This window comes from Schistocerca piceifrons, chromosome 4, assembly GCF_021461385.2.
Source record: "Schistocerca piceifrons isolate TAMUIC-IGC-003096 chromosome 4, iqSchPice1.1, whole genome shotgun sequence".
NCBI classification, from domain to species: domain Eukaryota; kingdom Metazoa; phylum Arthropoda; class Insecta; order Orthoptera; family Acrididae; genus Schistocerca; species Schistocerca piceifrons.
The window spans coordinates 511,260,411-511,277,841 of NC_060141.1; the positions used below are offsets into that span (position 1 = coordinate 511,260,411).

The window sequence follows — 17,431 nt, forward strand, 5'->3', positions numbered from 1 at the left end:
TTATTAGAGTTTATAGCTTGGATGGATTTCATCGCTTTAAACTTTAACTCCTGTAGATGTTTATTGTTCATTTTACCTGATGAAATGGTTCAAATGGCTCTGAGTACCATGGGACTTAACATCTGAGGTCATCAGTCCCCTAGAACTTAGAACTACTTAAACCTAACTAACCTAAGGACATCACACACATCCATGCCCGAGGAAGGATTCGAATCTGCGACCGTAGCGGTAGCGCGGTTCCAGACTCAAGCGCCTAGAACCGCTCGGCAACAACGACCGGCTTACCTGATAGGCAGTGATAATTTCAGTATATCCATTACGGATGACGAACTGCAACTATGATTTAAATTAAATCTGGGTATAAATATGCACCCAAATGATTTTTTTGATTCGGTTTATTGTACAGCTAACCAGTTTTAGAGCCACTGCATGCTCATCGTCGGGTGGAGGAATTAGTGTAGCTAGACGCTGTGGCGATGAGGCAGGCGAAAATGAAATAAATTTAGTAATCGGTTCTTCCCCCCCCCCCCCCCACCCCCCTATGAACCATGGACCTTGCCGTTGGTGGGGAGGGTTGCGTGCCTCAGCGATACAGATAGCCGTACCGTAGGTACAACCACAACGGAGGGGTATCTGTTGAGAGGCCAGACAAACGTGTGGTTCCTGAAGAGGGGCAGCAGCCTTTTCAGTAGTTGCAAGGGCAACAGCCTGGATGATTGACTGATCTGGCCTTGTAACAATAACCAAAACGGCCTTGCTGTGCTGGTACTGCGAACGGCTGAAAGCAAGGGGAAACTACGGCCGTAATTTTTCCCGAGGGCATGCAGCTTTACTGTATGATTAAATGGTGATGGTGTCCTCTTGGGTAAAATATTCCGGAGGTAAAATAGTCCCCCATTCGGATCTCCGGGCGGGGACTACTCAAGAGGATGTCATTATCAGGAGAAAGAAAACTGGCGTTCTACGGATCGGAGCGTGGAATGTCAGATCCCTTAATCGGGCAGGTAGGTTAGAAAATTTAAAAAGGGAAATGGATAGGTTGAAGTTAGATATAGTGGGAATTAGTGAAGTTCGGTGGCAGGAGGAACACGAATTCTGGTCAAGTGAATACAGAATTATAAACACAAAATCAAATAGGGGTAATGCAGGAGTAGGTTTAATAATGAATAGGAAAATAGGAACGCGGGTAAGCTACTACAAACAGCTTAGTGAACGCATTATTGTGGCCAAGATAGATACGAAGCCCACACTTACTACAGTAGTACAAGTTTATATGCCAACTAGCTCTGCAGATGATGAAGAAATTGAAGAAATGTATGATGAAATAAAAGAAATTATTCAGATAGTGAAGGGAGACGAAAATTTAATAGTCATGGGCGACTGGAATTCGAGTGTAGGAAAAGGGAGAGAAGGAAACGTAGTAGGTGAATATGGATTGGGGCTAAGAAATGAAAGAGGAAGCCGCCTGGTAGAATTTTGCACAGAGCATAACTTAATCATAGTTAACACTTGGTTTAAGAATCATGATAGAAGGTTGTATACATGGAAGAACCCTGGAGATACTAAAAGGTATCAGATAGATTATATAATGGTAAGACAGAGATTTAGGAACCAGGTTTTAAATTGTAAGACATTTCCAGGGGCAGATGTGGACTCTGACCACAATCTATTGGTTATGACCTGTAGATTAAAACTGAAGAAACTGCAAAAAACGGTGGGAATTTAAGGAGATGGGACCTGGATAAACTGAAAGAACCAGAGGTTGTACAGAGTTTCAGGGAGAGCATAAGGGAACAATTGACAGGAATGGGGGAAAGAAATACAGTAGAAGAAGAATGGGTAGCTTTGAGGGATGAAGTAGTGAAGGCAGCACAGGATCAAGTAGGTAAAAAGAAGAGGGCTAGTAGAAATCCTTGGGTGACAGAAGAAATATTGAATTTAATTGATGAAAGGAGAAAATATAAAAATGCAGTAAATGAAGCAGGCAAAAAGGAAAACAAACGTCTCAAAAATGAGATCGACAGGAAGTGCAAAATGGCTAAGCAGGGATGGCTAGAGGACAAATGTAAGGATGTAGAGGCTTATCTCACTAGGGGTAAGATAGATACTGCCTACAGGAAAATTAAAGAGACCTTTGGAGATAAGAGAACCATTTGTATGAACATCAAGAGCTCAGATGGAAACCCATTTCTATCAAAGAAGGGAAAGCAGAAAGGTGGAAGGAGTATATAGAGGGTCTATACAAGGGCGATGTACTTGAGGACAATATTATGGAAATGGAAGAGGATGTAGATGAAGATGAAATGGGAGATACGATACTGCGTGAAGAGTTTGACAGAGCACTGAAAAACCTGAGTCGAAACAAGGCCCCCGGAGTAGACAACATTCCATTGGAACTACTGACGGCCTTGGAAAAGCCAGTCCTGACAAAACTCTACCATCTGGTGAGCAAGATGTATGAAACAGGCGAAATAGCCTCAGACTTCAAGAAGAATATAGTAATTCCAATCCCAAAGAAAGCAGGTGTTGACAGATGTGAAAATTACCGAACAATCAGTTTAATAAGCCACAGTTGCAAAATACTAACACGAATTATTTACAGACGAATGGAAAAACTAGTAGAAGCCGACCTCGGGGAGGATCAGTTTGGTTTCCGTAGAAATACTGGAACACGTGAGGCAATACTGACCTTACGACTTATCTTAGAAGAAAGATTAAGGAAAGGCAAACCTACGTTTCTAGCATTTGTACACTTAGAGAAAGCTTTTGACAATGGTGACTGGAATACTCTCTTTCAAATTCTAAAGGCGGAAGGGTAAAATACAGGGAGCGAAAGGCTATTTACAATTTGTACAGAAACCAGATGGCAGTTATAAGAGTCGAGGGACATGAAAGGGAAGCAGTGGTTGGGAAGGGAGTAAGACAGGGTTGTAGCCTCTCCCCGATGTTATTCAATCTGTATATTGAGCAAGCAGTAAAGGAAACAAAAGAAAAATTCGGAGTAGGTATTAAAATCCATGGAGAAGAAATAAAAACTTTGAGGTTCGCCGATGACATTGTAATTCTGTCAGAGACAGCAAAGGACTTGGAAGAGCAGTTGAACGGAATGGATAGTGTCTTGAAAGGAGGATATAAAATGAACATCAACAAAAGCAAAACGAGGATAATGGAATGTAGTCGAATCAAGTCGGGTGATGTTGAGGGTATTAGATTAGGAAATGAGACACTTAAAGTAGTAAAGGAGTTTTGCTATTTGGGGAGCAAAATAACTGATGATGGTAGAAGTAGAGAGGATATAAAATGTAGACTGGCAATGGCAAGGAAAGCGTTTCTGAAGAAGAGAAATTTGTTAACATCGAGTATAGATTTAAGTGTCAGGAAGTCATTTCTGAAAGTATTCGTATGGAGTGTAGCCATGTATGGAAGTGAAACATGGACGGTAAATAGTTTGGACAAGAAGAGAATAGAAGCTTTCGAAATGTGGTGCTACAGAAGAATGCTGAAGATTAGATGGGTAGATCACATAACTAATGAGGAGGTACTGAATAGGATTGGGGAGAAGAGGAGTTTGTGGCACAACTTGACCAGAAGAAGGGATCGGTTGGTAGGACATGTTCTGAGGCATCAAGGGATCACCAATTTAGTATTGGAGGGCAGCGTGGAGGGTAAAAATCGTAGGGGGAGACCAAGAGATGAATACACTAAGCAGATTCAGAAGGATGTAGGTTGCAAGAGGTACTGGGAGATGAAGAAGCTTGCACAGGATAGAGTAGCATGGAGAGCTGCATCAAACCAGTCTCAGGACTGAAGACCACAACAACAACAACAATCGGTTCTTATATTGACAGTATTCAAGTAATATGGATTAGAAAGGTCAGTAGAGAACATACTTGGAGCTAGCAAGATTCACTTAAGTATATTATCTGTAATTGTAAATATTTACTTTGTACGACAATGCATCCTGATGTTGCTAAGCATTCTATCTATCGTATGCATATACTTTGTATTTACCTTCTGTGAATAAGTGTGAAACGAAGTGCAGGTAAATACTGTATATATTTTTATGAACACCTGATACTGTACATTATGGAAAAGGATTTGCTACGGATACCACGATGCAGTGCACTTAAATAACCAAAACGTAACATCATTCCGTTTCGTAAACTTTTTGTTACGGATCACTAAATTTCCTTCATTTTCGCCAGCCCCATCACCACAGCGTCTAACTACACTTGATCCACGATAAATTGTTGCTGTAACATCTCTATCTGATGGTGAGCCTGTAGTTGCTATTTGCAGTTTGTGTAGAAACCAGACGGCAGTTAGAGTCGATGGGCATGAAACGGAAACAGTAATTGAGAAGGGAGTGAGACAGGGTTGTAGCCTATCCCCAATGTTATTCAATCTGCACTTGCACAAGGAATAATGGAAACCAAAGAAAAATTTGAAGAAGAAATTAAAGTTCAGGAAAAATAAATAAAAACGTTGAGATTTGCCGATGACATTGTAATTCTGTCAGGGACAGAAAAATGTTCAAATGTGTGTGAAATCTTATGGGACTTAATTGCTAAGGTCATCAGTCCCTAAGCTTACGCAAATTATCCTAAGGACAAACACACACACCCATGCTCGAGGAAGGGCTCGAAACTCCGCCGGGACCAGCCGCACAGTCCATGACTGCAGCGCCCCTGACCGCTCGGCTAATCCCACGCGGCTGTCAGGGACAGCAAAGCTCCTGGAAGAGCAGTTAAACTGAAGTGACAGTGCTTTGGAAGGTAGATATAACATGAACATCAACAAAAGGAAAACAAGGAAACAAGGATAAATGAATGCAGTGTAATTAAATCAGGAGATACTGAGAGGATTAGATTAGGAAATGCGACACACAAAGTAGTAGTTGAGTTTTGCTATTTGAAAAGCAAAATAATTTATGATGGTCGAGGTAGAGAGGATATAAAATGTAGACTGGCTATGAAAAGAAAAGCGTTTCTGAAGAAAAGAAATTTGTTAATATCAAGTATAGATTTAAGTGTCAGGAAGTCATTTCTGAAAGTATCTGTATGGAATGTATCCATGTATGGAAGTGAAACATGGACGACAAATAGTTTAGACAAGAAGAAAATTGAAGCTTTTGAAATGTGGTACTACAGAATAATGCTGATGTTTAGCTGGGTTGATCAGGTAACTTCTGATGGTGTACTGAACAGAACTTGGGAGAAAATAAATCTGTGGCACAAACTGGTCTGTTGATAGGACACATTCTGAGACACCAAGGGATCACCAATTTAGGATTGGAGGGAATTGTGGGGTGTAAAAATCTCAGAGGGAGTCCAAGAGTAGCATGGACAGCTGCATCAAACCAGTCCTCGGACTGAAGACAAAAATAACAACAACCGTGTAAATAAACATGTTAATGATACGTCTGATTGGTTTATCGACCTCCTCCACTACCAACACAACAGCTGATACCTCGCAAACTCAGGGAGTCGACCGGCCGGCAGCCCCACTTGGAGTATTTGCAATTAGTCGTGAGATCTCTGGTAAGGAGCTGCTTATTACAAGGTTGTCATATTTATGAGGCTGACAGTCCACAGTGACCAGTAAAGATATTCTACTCTAATGGAAAATTTAGAAGACTTAGCTGGCGTGAAACGCTAGCTAGACGTCTTTTTATGTTTTGGGTGTGTGTTGCGACTTAGTGAGTAAGCGTGGTATCTGAAGGCCTTGGCTCAGAGAGTGGAGCAACCTGTTAGAAGTGATGTGTAGTGAAAAAGATGGTGAGATTTAGTTGAGCCCCATGAACTTTGCCGTGCAAAATTTAAGTGATTTATTTCTGGGGTGACTCTTGACCTATATAGTTCGCAGCAGCTTCTCTGTTTGTCCTCGTGAAAATTTCTGCAGAGGTTGCAAGAAATCAGCTGGTGGCAGTCTATTCACCGTGTACGTTTTCCGCTGCAGTGGTCGGATCTCGGAATCTTTCTGATTGCTAAGTCAGATGGCATCAGGGCTTTGATTATTGGTTTTGCAACAGTGACAATTTTAACCCTATCTCAAGGGTCAAAGCGAAAGTGGAGACCTTTATTAAGACTATTTTGTAACACTGCATAAAATTGATCCCCGCCCGTCGATAAGCGTTTCCTTGTCAATCAACGGAGCAGCTCGTGGAGTAATTTGTCTTGTGTGCTGCACGTCGTATGAGGGCGTGGATTTAGGGCACTAAGGAGACCTCGCGCGACGCAACGGCGTCTCCGAGGACAACACGAAGAAATATTTCTACAGTCCGCTGTAAAAAAATATCCAGTTCTGCTTCTAAACTCTGACGAGCTGGGAGCTAACTCTTGTAGGAGATTATTGAAACAAGACGCTGAAGCGCGATGTACATTTCTCGTTGAGACGAATTATGACTACCTCATCTTAAGGCGCCTTTCGTAATCGAGTTTGGGAGACCACGTAGCCAGTTCTGGACGTGACGTTGCAGCATGGTAGGCATCTGTACCATCTCCAAATGTCCTTGGAACCACGAATTCCTTCGCCTTGCGATAGACTTTTCACTTGTATTTGCTCTTCTATGATGAACCGTAATAACTGATACCTTTTGCCTGTTATAATGTGTCCTAGGTATTGAGTTTTCCTTTGTTTTATAGTGATCAATAGTTCCTTTTGCTTTTTCATCCATAGATGAACTTCGTTTGAAGTTTTCGGCACTCACGGTATAGGTACCAGAGGGCGATACAGACACATTTCAAAAACATCAAATATTTTCTGTAGATACTGGTCAGGGGTCAAACTTTCGCATCCTCATAGTAAAATGGAGAACACGCAACAACGAATCATTCTCAGTTGGAGTCAAAGTGCCGATCTTATAAAGACTTTGTCGTGCTAATAAATTGGCTCCTAGCCTGTTCTATTCTAGATCTGATCTCATTCCTGCAATCATTCTGCACATCCATCACAGTGCCCAAATACTTCAAGGAGGATACTTGTTCAATCCTTTTTATTTTTACTGACAAAGTTGCTTGGGTTCTTGTCTTACAAAAGACTACAACTTTGGCCTTGGAAGTGTTGACAAGCAGGCCAAACTCTTCACTGCGCTGGACTTAATTGTCTATCAAGTGTTGGAGAGCAGGTAGATCATTTGTTAAGACAACAGTGTACCTGCGGGCCTAATATTGCTAATTTCTTTCCGTTTATAATCATCCCGCTACTTTCTTCCTCCGATACTTACCTGAAAACTGCAGCGGATTAAATGTTAAACAAGGTAGGTGACAGCATAGATCCCTGACGAACTCCTTTGCTAATTGTAGTCACTTCTTGTGTGCACGTTCTAAATACACATTTCTTTATGCGCTTCAAAAATTTTATTAGACTCTGAACTCAGTTAGTAAACCTTCACATACAGGGTGTCCCACATTACAAGGATATTACTAATATTTCGTAAACGATAGAAGAGAATTCACTTGTCCGATAAGTGACAATATGCAGAGGAATTTGCATTTCATTGAGTCCATAGTCTTCTTTCTGTAAAAATTTTTAAATTTTTTTGCATTTGAAAGCTTTGAATACTTCTGAATATTAGCAGCTCAAATAGCTGAAGTGAGCTAAAAGAGTGTGTCTAATCTACCAGTACACAACCGCTTCATCTCAACTACTACTTAAACCTCGCATACTGAATCTCACGAAACTGATGCTGGATAAAGCATGCGCTATTCTATACCACTGTCTGATGCTATTAGTGTCTTCGTGTCCTAGCCGTGCATAATGGATGCAGTAGCGTAACTTACCGCACAGCTAATGCCCTCTCTCCATAGTGAGTTACAGGACCGATCGGTAGTCGCCGTGGTGGATAAATTACGTATTATAGGGCAAAAAATCTATCGGAAGTGATTTAACTTAAAAGGTCAATGAAGACTTTTCCTTCGGTCCCCTATAAGAATATTTTTTACTCCGACACGTTGTACTTTACGTACAGATTATGGTGATAATTTACAATTCATGAAACTTTGCATAAGATTCCGCACTTTTCCTGTTCCTAATTACCTTCAGTTTGATCATATACAAAGGATGTAGTTTCTACAGGAGAAATATTAGATATGAACTGAGTACCTAAGTACCTAACAATTATAGACGGTTTTGTCTCGTAGCCTTAGCTACGCATGTCATTTCTGTGTAGCACGTGGCGTGTGGGTACCTAGTTAGACATCTAAGTCGATGGCTGAAAACAAAATATTGAGCAAACGTTACGACAACAAGTAACATTGAGCTTCAATCAGCACCTACGATTAAAGCCAATATTGTCTCTGACAGCAACGCCCACTATCAGAGTTCCCAGGTCCAGAGAAACGACGTAACAGTCGTAATCGAATCACAGCATAGCATAGGCTTGAGTGAAAAAATACGAACCATCGATACTACCGCCTAGTGTTTATTTTCTGCATTGGACCAACGGCCATCCCCACTTGACAAGCTTGCCGCAACCCGTGCAGTCACTGCCGCCGCAAGCCGAAATACGTGTCACACAGGTACTGCCGCCACCACACTCTGTGCTGGTTTCCATCTAGTTGGAGCGACCAGATATTAAACAAATTACTTATAATATGGTAATGCATTCCTCCACTAGTCACTAACACAATCTAATAACGGGCCGCTGAAGATGTCGTTCATACCTGTAAGACGTTTCGGTTTAATTGGTCCGTGACGAAGTTCTCTTTCTGTCGGTCAAGGATTCCGTTTGTATACTGTCCTACTTTGACCATAGCCATGCTCTTTACTCAGATAAAAATAACGACTCGTTCTAATACTGTCGGCTGTTTTATTTCTATAACTGAGGTAACGATGAACGAATATTTGGCAAATGCCATATGCAGCAGGTAGACTGATTCTCAAGCGGGGTAATTTCCAGCGCTTTGGCGCATGTAGAGAAATTTTGGGTTGATATTCGAATTCTTTATTTATTGCCATCTAATCTCTCAATTTCGCGAAAGACTAGGAGCACAAAATTCTGTAATTAGTGGATATCCTCAAGAAGTTCGTATTATCTTTTAAACTGGCAGTAATGTATCTAACTGTTGGTATATTATTTACTCCGACGACCACAAGATTGTTAGATTAAATAGGTAAAAATGTTGCTCGAACGCTTCGGCTTCTTCTTCTTATGTCTATGTGCATCTACTTATCAATAGAATATTCCGTCGCTTCTTGGTAGGACAACTTAGCAGTAACAAATGGAAAACACACTATTAAATTATTTTGTTAATCGGTTTTCGGCTTACAGGGCCAGCATTAGACTGTAACTGTTTGTCGTCGTTAAACAATGTATAATATTCGGAACCACATTGTAAAGAACGTTGAAGAGTGAGATACGAACACGGAATAAATATCATCTTTGACAGTGCAATGGTAATGCAATTAAGAATGCCAAGGTAAACAGTTAATAAATATAAAAAGAATAAACCAGAAAAACATTAATACTAAACTCTAAAAAAAGTGTCTACATAAAAATTTAAATTATACTAACAATACGAATAAAAAAATTTTACGTGAAAAGATAAATTTTAAGATTTTGTACTATGTGAGGAACAGCACAGGTCAGTGCATTTTAATAGTAAAGGTAAGACCGTCCGAATTATTGGCTAACACTGGAGTACACCAAATTACTTGCCCCGATGGTGATAAGTTATATATTGGTCAGTCAGACAGAGATATAACTAAGGTTTATAATTTATATAAAAAACAGCTACCAGCCACATGTATGGTTTAAAAAGGTTTATTATCTTCAGATTATTTAGTCTGAAGATAATAAACCTTTTTAAACCATACATGTGGCTGGTAGCTGTTTTTTATATAAATTATAAACCTTAAGTACAACAGCCACGTTTCTCAACATGTCGACTTTCGACAAAATAGCGTAGAGATACACTCCTGGAAATGGAAAAAAGAACACATTGACACCGGTGTGTCAGACCCACCATACTTGCTCCGGACACTGCGAGAGTGCTGTACAAGCAATGATCACACGCACGGCACAGCGGACACACCAGGAACCGCGGTGTTGGCCGTCGAATGGCGCTAGCTGCGCAGCATTTGTGCACCGCCGCCGTCAGTGTCAGCCAGTTTGCCGTGGCATACGGAGCTCCATCGCAGTCTTTAACACTGGTAGCATGCCGCGACAGCGTGGACGTGAACCATACGTGCAGCTGACGGACTTTGAGCGAGGGCGTATAGTGGGCATGCGGGAGGCCGGGTGGACGTACCGCCGAATTGCTCAACACGTGGGGCGTGAGGTCTCCACAGTACATCGATGTTGTCGCCAGTGGTCGGCGGAAGGCGCACGTGCCCGTCAACCTGGGACCGGACCGCAGCGACGCACGGATGCACGCCAAGACCGTAGGATCCTACGCAGTGCCGTAGGGGACCGCACCGCCACTTCCCAGCAAATTAGGGACACTGTTGCTCCTGGGGTATCGGCGAGGACCATTCGCAACCGTCTCCATGAAGCTGGGCTACGGTCCCGCACACCGTTAGGCCGTCTTCCGCTCATGCCCCAACATCGTGCAGCCCACCTCCAGTGGTGTCGCGACAGGCGTGAATGGAGGGACGAATGGAGACGTGTCGTCTTCAGCGATGAGAGTCGCTTCTGCCTTGGTGCCAATGATGGTCGTATGCGTGTTTGGCGCCGTGCAGGTGAGCGCCACAATCAGGACTGCATACGACCGAGGCACACAGGGCCAACACCCGGCATCATGGTGTGGGGAGCGATCTCCTACACTGGCCGTACACCACTGGTGATCGTCGATGGGACACTGAATAGTGCACGGTACATCCAAACCGTCATCGAACCCATCGTTCTACCATTCCTAGACCGGCAAGGGAACTTGCTGTTCCAACAGAATAATGCACGTCCGCATGTATCCCGTGCCACCCAACGTGCTCTAGAAGGTGTAAGTCAACTACCCTGGCCAGCAAGATCTCCGGATCTGTCCCCCATTGAGCATGTTTGGGACTGGATGAAGCGTCGTCTCACGCGGTCTGCACGTCCAGCACGAACGCTGGTCCAACTGAGGCGCCAGGTGGAAATGGCATGGCAAGCCGTTCCACAGGACTACATCCAGCATCTCTACGATCGTCTCCATGGGAGAATAGCAGCCTGCATTGCTGCGAAAGGTGGATATACACTGTACTAGTGCCGACATTGTGCATGCTCTGTTGCCTGTGTCTATGTGCCTGTGGTTCTGTCAGTGTGATCATGTGATGTATCTGACCCCAGGAATGTGTCAATAAAGTTTCCCCTTCCTGGGACAATGAATTCACGGTGTTCTTATTTCAATTTACAGGAGTGTATAACTAAGTTGGCTGAACACGAACGAGTTGAGACATTTGCTGGACTTGTACTGAAGCCTACAGCTAGGACCCACAATCTTATATCCTTCACGTAACAAACAAAGGCCAAAAACTTATTTGGTTGGAAATCCTGAAAATCAACAAAAAACAGGCGCACAGTCCTGATTTAATATTAAATAACCAAACACACTACCCAGACTTCACTTAAGCCTCACAGTATCCAATGCTTCTCATACTCTATGTTTCATTAATTCTTCCGTTTTCCCTCAATTTATTTATTTTATTCTGATTGTCTATGTACTCCATATGTTCTGTTACAAATGTCAACACCCCTTCCAGCTATTCTTCAGTACTCTTTCAAATTCTAATTTCATTTGACTGGGATTGTTAATGTAATTTAAATTTTTCATACAGGCGTTGTTTTCTCGAATTTGGTATTTATGTGTTACTAATTTAATCCTCCTATATTTATTAATGATTTACTTTTTTAATTGCATTGCCACTGTAATGTCAAAGCTCACATTTGCTCTGCGTTAGTACGTCAATCTTATCTTTTTCAATGTTGTTCAAGTATGCTGTACCTTCTTTGGCGGGGGTAGCCAGATAAAATCTGACGATAACCTTCTGAGCCGAAAATCAGTTAACAGAACAAATTAATTCTGTAGAACATACACAATACTGCACCTTCCATTTGCAACTTGAACGACCTCATTAAAATGCCACTGTAGAAAAGTCATCGAAAACAAATCCAGAACTTCTTATGAATCATAATAGTTAATCACAATTTTGTGAATTGTACTCGTTGAACATCTTATAGTTTCAGCTTCACACAGCATGTAAATCTTCCAGGAATTTTCGTGTTTCTTAAGGAAGAACGTAAGCAAATTGAGGTTGTTCTTTTCTGGATTTTATTAGTTGTTTCATCTGCTAAGATGTCCGCCCCCGGTAGCTGAATAATGCCGGCACGGAAACTCAGCGTGTTCAGTCAGAGGGTTAGCTGCCCTCTGTAATAAAAAAAACTGAGTTAATGGATCAACGACGAACTGAAACGGGTGTCTTGCGACGTCCGCCCCGGGCAGGTACAACGAACGAAAACGAACAAAATGAGATTAAAAAAAAAATTAGTCAGCATGACGGATTGTCAATCCTTTGGGCCCGGGTTCGATTCCCGGCTGGTTCGGGGAATTTTCTTCGCCCAGAGACTGGGTGTTGTGCTGTCATCATCATCATCCTATCATCCTCATCGACTTCAGGTCGCCGAAGTGGCGTCAACTTGAAAGACCGGCACCCGGTGAACGGTCTGCCCGACGGGAGGCCCTAGCCATATGAATCAATAAAAAATCTGCTAAGATTGCAAAAGCTGTGGATATTCTATTATCGTTTGTTAAATCTGCATAATAACTTCGTCTCTTATACTGATTTGACCAGTCTTTCTTGACATCTGTATGAGGATGACATTTTCCAATTTTTTATTCAACTTCGTGTCACCAGATTCAGTTCATAAATTCAGCAGCTCTTTATCTATTCCTTTTCCTTTAAGAGGGACATTGACTCAGATTGAGTTCTTCGATGGCCTGTGAAACCTTAGCTGTCTGTAACTAAATTTATCTTCAAGAATTGTCTTCGTCGATCGTTCAGTTTTCTTACAGTTACTAGCATTCATCACGATAACATAGAACGATCAGGTGTTCACTTTGGTTACTTTGATATTATTTAACATCTGCCGCTCTTCTATGCCTCACCAGCTGCTCTTAGTTCCTGAGGAATTACTGTTATAGTCATTAATACGATAATTGCTTTGACACAGCATTCCATTCAAGTCTGTTTTGTACAACTACTGCAACTCTCTTGTCATCGAGCCTCTTTACCGTTTTCAAGTCTTGATGTTACTACAGAAGTTTTAACCACCCTACCACCCTCTCATTTCCCTCCATTACCAAATTAATCATTACTTGTTGCCTCAGATTGTATCCTGTCAACCTATAATTTGACAAACTGCCTGTTGGCTTCTGATCGGGTTCTTCTGCCGACGTTCGTTTGATGATTTTTCTGGCGTTTTGCCAAAGCGTCACCCTCCGCAATGAAGCTTTAACAATGCCAGCCACTCGTGCTGGCGAAACGTCAGAAGAATTATCAAACACACGTTGACCGGATGCCCCGAGACAGAAGCCAACAGGCAGTTTGTCAACAAATGGACTTGAATGCCTCAACAATTTCGAACCTATGACTTGCTTTAGATTGTTTGTCTCATAAAGCTCTCTCCTCACCAGTTCTACATTCCTTTGTAGCTACTCGATCTACCCATCTTATCTGCAGCATTCTTCGTATCTCCAAACTTCAAGAGCTTCTGCTCTCTTCCCTTCTGTACTGCTTGTCCTTCACATTTCACTGCTGTATAAGGATAAGCTCCAAAGAATTCTTTCACAAGGCACAGCCTAACATTTAAATTTCTGTTCAATGTCAACTTACAACTTTTTCTCTGTCTAGGTTTTATATCCTCTTTCCTTCTGCTGTAGTCAGCTATTTTACTGTCCAATTTAAAAAAAAAAAAACCTCTATCTCCCAAGTACCTGGCTGCCTCTGACGGAAATAAAATGCCACGCCAGACCATAAATTTCTAGCTCTTCTCCCTTAATCTGAATCCCCTTCCAAAAAATTCTGAGCACTATTTAAAAAAAAAAAATAACAAACTGCTTAACTGATTTGAGAAAAGTGTTGACCTTGCGTGAATTCGCAAGGATACTTGCTTGGAAACGCGACAAGGAATAATGTGTGTAATCTTTACTTTAATCAGAATGAATGGTAAGGAACAAACGGAAGATCTATCAGTCATCATAAAAGGAGTAATATTCGTTTTCTCATTGAGTAACTTATGTGATTGTTTAAGTTATTTTGCATCTACGTTCTGTATGGATTGCTGCCCTTTAACTTATTCTACCTCCGCTTTACAACCAAAGTATTTTGCATACTCACCTCTGAAGCACGGGTTGTCGAATGCGTATTGGTCTCCGGCGGCTTCTGAATCCGTCACCAGCACCAAGTGTTTTCCTGAAACAGCGATAAGTCTCCCGTCAGGTGGGCCCATTGTCTCCAAGAAAGCCATAATATTACAAGTAAATACACCTTAATATGAAATGAGTACTGTAATTTAAAGGTCTTGGTTCATACACCGCTTAACTGTTTAAGAAAACTGAATAAATACGTAATGGAAAATACATGTCAAATAAAATAATGGCGATGGTATTACCGAATGCGTCCAAACAGGACCAATGTGCTGTTATTGTATTCTTGGCTGCTGAAGGACAAACACCAGCAGACATCCATCGGAGAATGAAGAATGTGTATGGGGCAGCATATCTGTCGAAGATCAACGTTGTGGAATAGTGCGCCACGGGATGCTGCTGCCTCGTGAAAATGCACATCACCAGATCGTAAATGTCCTAATGCAGAAGTTACCCCTATTCAAATAGGAGACACTCGAGCATCTCTCCCCACGCAATTATCACGTCTTCAGACCCTAAAAAACGCCTCGAAGGGTCGACGCTTCCTCTCGGACGGGGATGTGCAGCACGCGTTTACGAACTTCTTGACGCAGCAGGACACGGTGTTTTACCAAACGGCTATCTAAAACCTAGTGCGTCGGTGGGATGACTGCCGCAGTTATCACGACGATTTTACTTGGATGGCATACCGGTTCTGGGCTATACGGCCTTCGAACGGAAACTTTTAGATCATCCCTTACACTTTGAAATTACAACAAAACTTGTACCAAACAGTCCTCGGATTCGTTGATATTACGATTTGGAAAAAAATCAACGTAGAGGCCAGAAATTCTGGGGGATAAACTGACCTCGTCACGTGCAACTAACTTCGTTAGAAATCCTCTTCGTACTCTAACTTTACTGAATGCTTGTGACTGACTTTATACACAGGGAGGAAACTACTGTTCATGTGATGTTTTCGGCGAGGAATAGGTCTTGACGTAGAGTGACTAGTGACGTTTATGTAAGTATCCACTAAATAGCTTCTATTGTCTAAGGTGGGAACACACCCCCATTTCAAAGTGACTGGAAATGCCTGTTGGTTGTCTACGTCGATGCCACTTCCAGAAAATACCTCATGTTGAATGGGTGATCTCCGTGATGCCATTGTCGAATCGTTTTTCCAAGAACCCAAATTGAAACTGCGACAATTTGGCAGAACTTCAGACATTTAGTTCCAGATTGGAAAAAGATCCTGTCATAAGGACAAAACGCGATAAACATTAAGCACTACATACTTAAAACTAGGGGATCATATGCTGTCTTTTTAGGCTCGACAAGTTACAAAAACATAAATTTCCGTAATTATTCCTTGCATTCTATTCGTAGCAGAAATTTCCTTCGTTAAAAACAGAAAAAGTCCCGCTGTTGGACAATGTAAGTATTCAAGGAAACACTACGAGTTGCTGCCTACTCCAAAATAACCCTGTAAGGGAAGTAAGTTTGACATAATTTGAGATTATTAAAAAATGGAGCTCTTGTCACATAATTATGTTGGAAAGTGTAATTAATCAGTGCGACAGGTTCTGTCAGTTTTGCCTAATTTAGCGACTTAATCGTAGCAATGGGTATCAAAATGAAATGTAGTTTTAACAAATCACCTCTTTCTCATAAGAGTAGTTCTTAGGATGCATTCTGGTGAGCTGGAGACTGAAATCTAAGAGAAATCATTTCTTACTAACCAAAGGAACCATTTTCTTACTGTGACTGTCACATACGCCAAGAAACCTGAACTAGTCAAAGAAATTTAATGTCTTGGACTTAAAATCGAGTACAGCTTTATTCTTTCTAGTATACGTAGACACAACATCGTTTTCTACGGAAGCCAGTTCGTAGATTTTGACGACTGATGGCGTCGTGTTTACGATCGGCGTTCACCCTCTCAGCATCTGCTAGAGCCTGGAGACGGTCAATTGAGTCACCGAAACTGGCTGCCGTATGATAAAATAACATCAAACGACGGCGGCAGACGTTTCATTTTATTACGTTTATATTGAAGTGGTTGCATTTTGAAGGGCTCACGTTGAACATTCCTATCATATACGCCGTTTTTAATGATTACTATCCTCCAGACCAGGGAGCAATTGTATCCAAGTTAAGAATCAAAATATCACGGGAGACAATTGTGTAGTTGCCGCTACAAGTGCAGAATTGCCTTCCACGAGGTTTTCTTGTTCAGTTCGGATACCATTGCTAACTGGTCTGAAGGACTGCAATAATTATAAATGGCGTATACGACAGGAGTGCCCAGCAAAAGTAACCACTCCATAATTTGGCGCACAGTGGGAGATCTGTTGATGATCATTACCGACACGCAAATCGATAGTCTGACGACAATTTGTTTGTGATCATTGACTGGACTTAAAGAAACGAATTCTGTACTCTCTGGATCTCTATCATTGTTCAGCGCTATTCCAAGTACACAGAGGAAGCAATGACGGAAATAAAAGAAATAGGAATGGGACTGAAGGGTGAAATGATATCAATGTTAAGATTCCTGGATGGCTTTGCTATCTACAAAGGAAACGAGGAAGAGTTGTATGACCTTTTTAATAGATTGAAAAGTCTAATGAGTTCAGAGTATAGCTATGAGCTCGTACAGGCCCTGAAGGCCGAAACGATGTCGACCGGCCGTCGATGCCTTGCGGCATCATGCCGATGCATTATGGAGGGGCATGTGACTAACACACCGCTCTGCCGGCCGTTTTACTGACTTTTCCACACCGTGCAGCCGTTACCTGTAATTCAGGTAGCTTCTCAATTGGCATTATGAGACTGAGTGCTCACCGTACCAATCCGCTCGCCAAGAAAATCCTTGGCAGTACCGGGAATCGAAACCGGGTCCCTCACAAGACAGCCATTTATGCTGACTACTCAGTTACAGATGCGGAAGCACAGAATACAGATTGAGAGAAAATCGAAGAAAGACGACAACAATGAATAGCAGAAATGGGATTAACAACAAACTTAATTTCGAAATTGATGTACACGCAGTGAAGGAACTCTGCAACTTGGAAGCAAAATAGCGCATGACGGACGAAGGAAGGATGACG

At 41.9% G+C, this 17,431-nt stretch overlaps 1 protein-coding gene across 1 annotated transcript in view; it reads right to left on the minus strand.

Annotated features, from left to right (window-relative positions):
• LOC124794665 overlaps positions 1 to 17,431 on the minus strand; it is a 465,391-nt gene that overhangs the window by 176,933 nt on the left and 271,027 nt on the right. Inside the window, exon 2 of the mRNA XM_047258197.1 lies at positions 14,311 to 14,385. The gene's annotated coding sequence lies outside the window, so the exon portion shown is untranslated. The remainder of the gene's footprint in view (positions 1 to 14,310; positions 14,386 to 17,431) is intronic.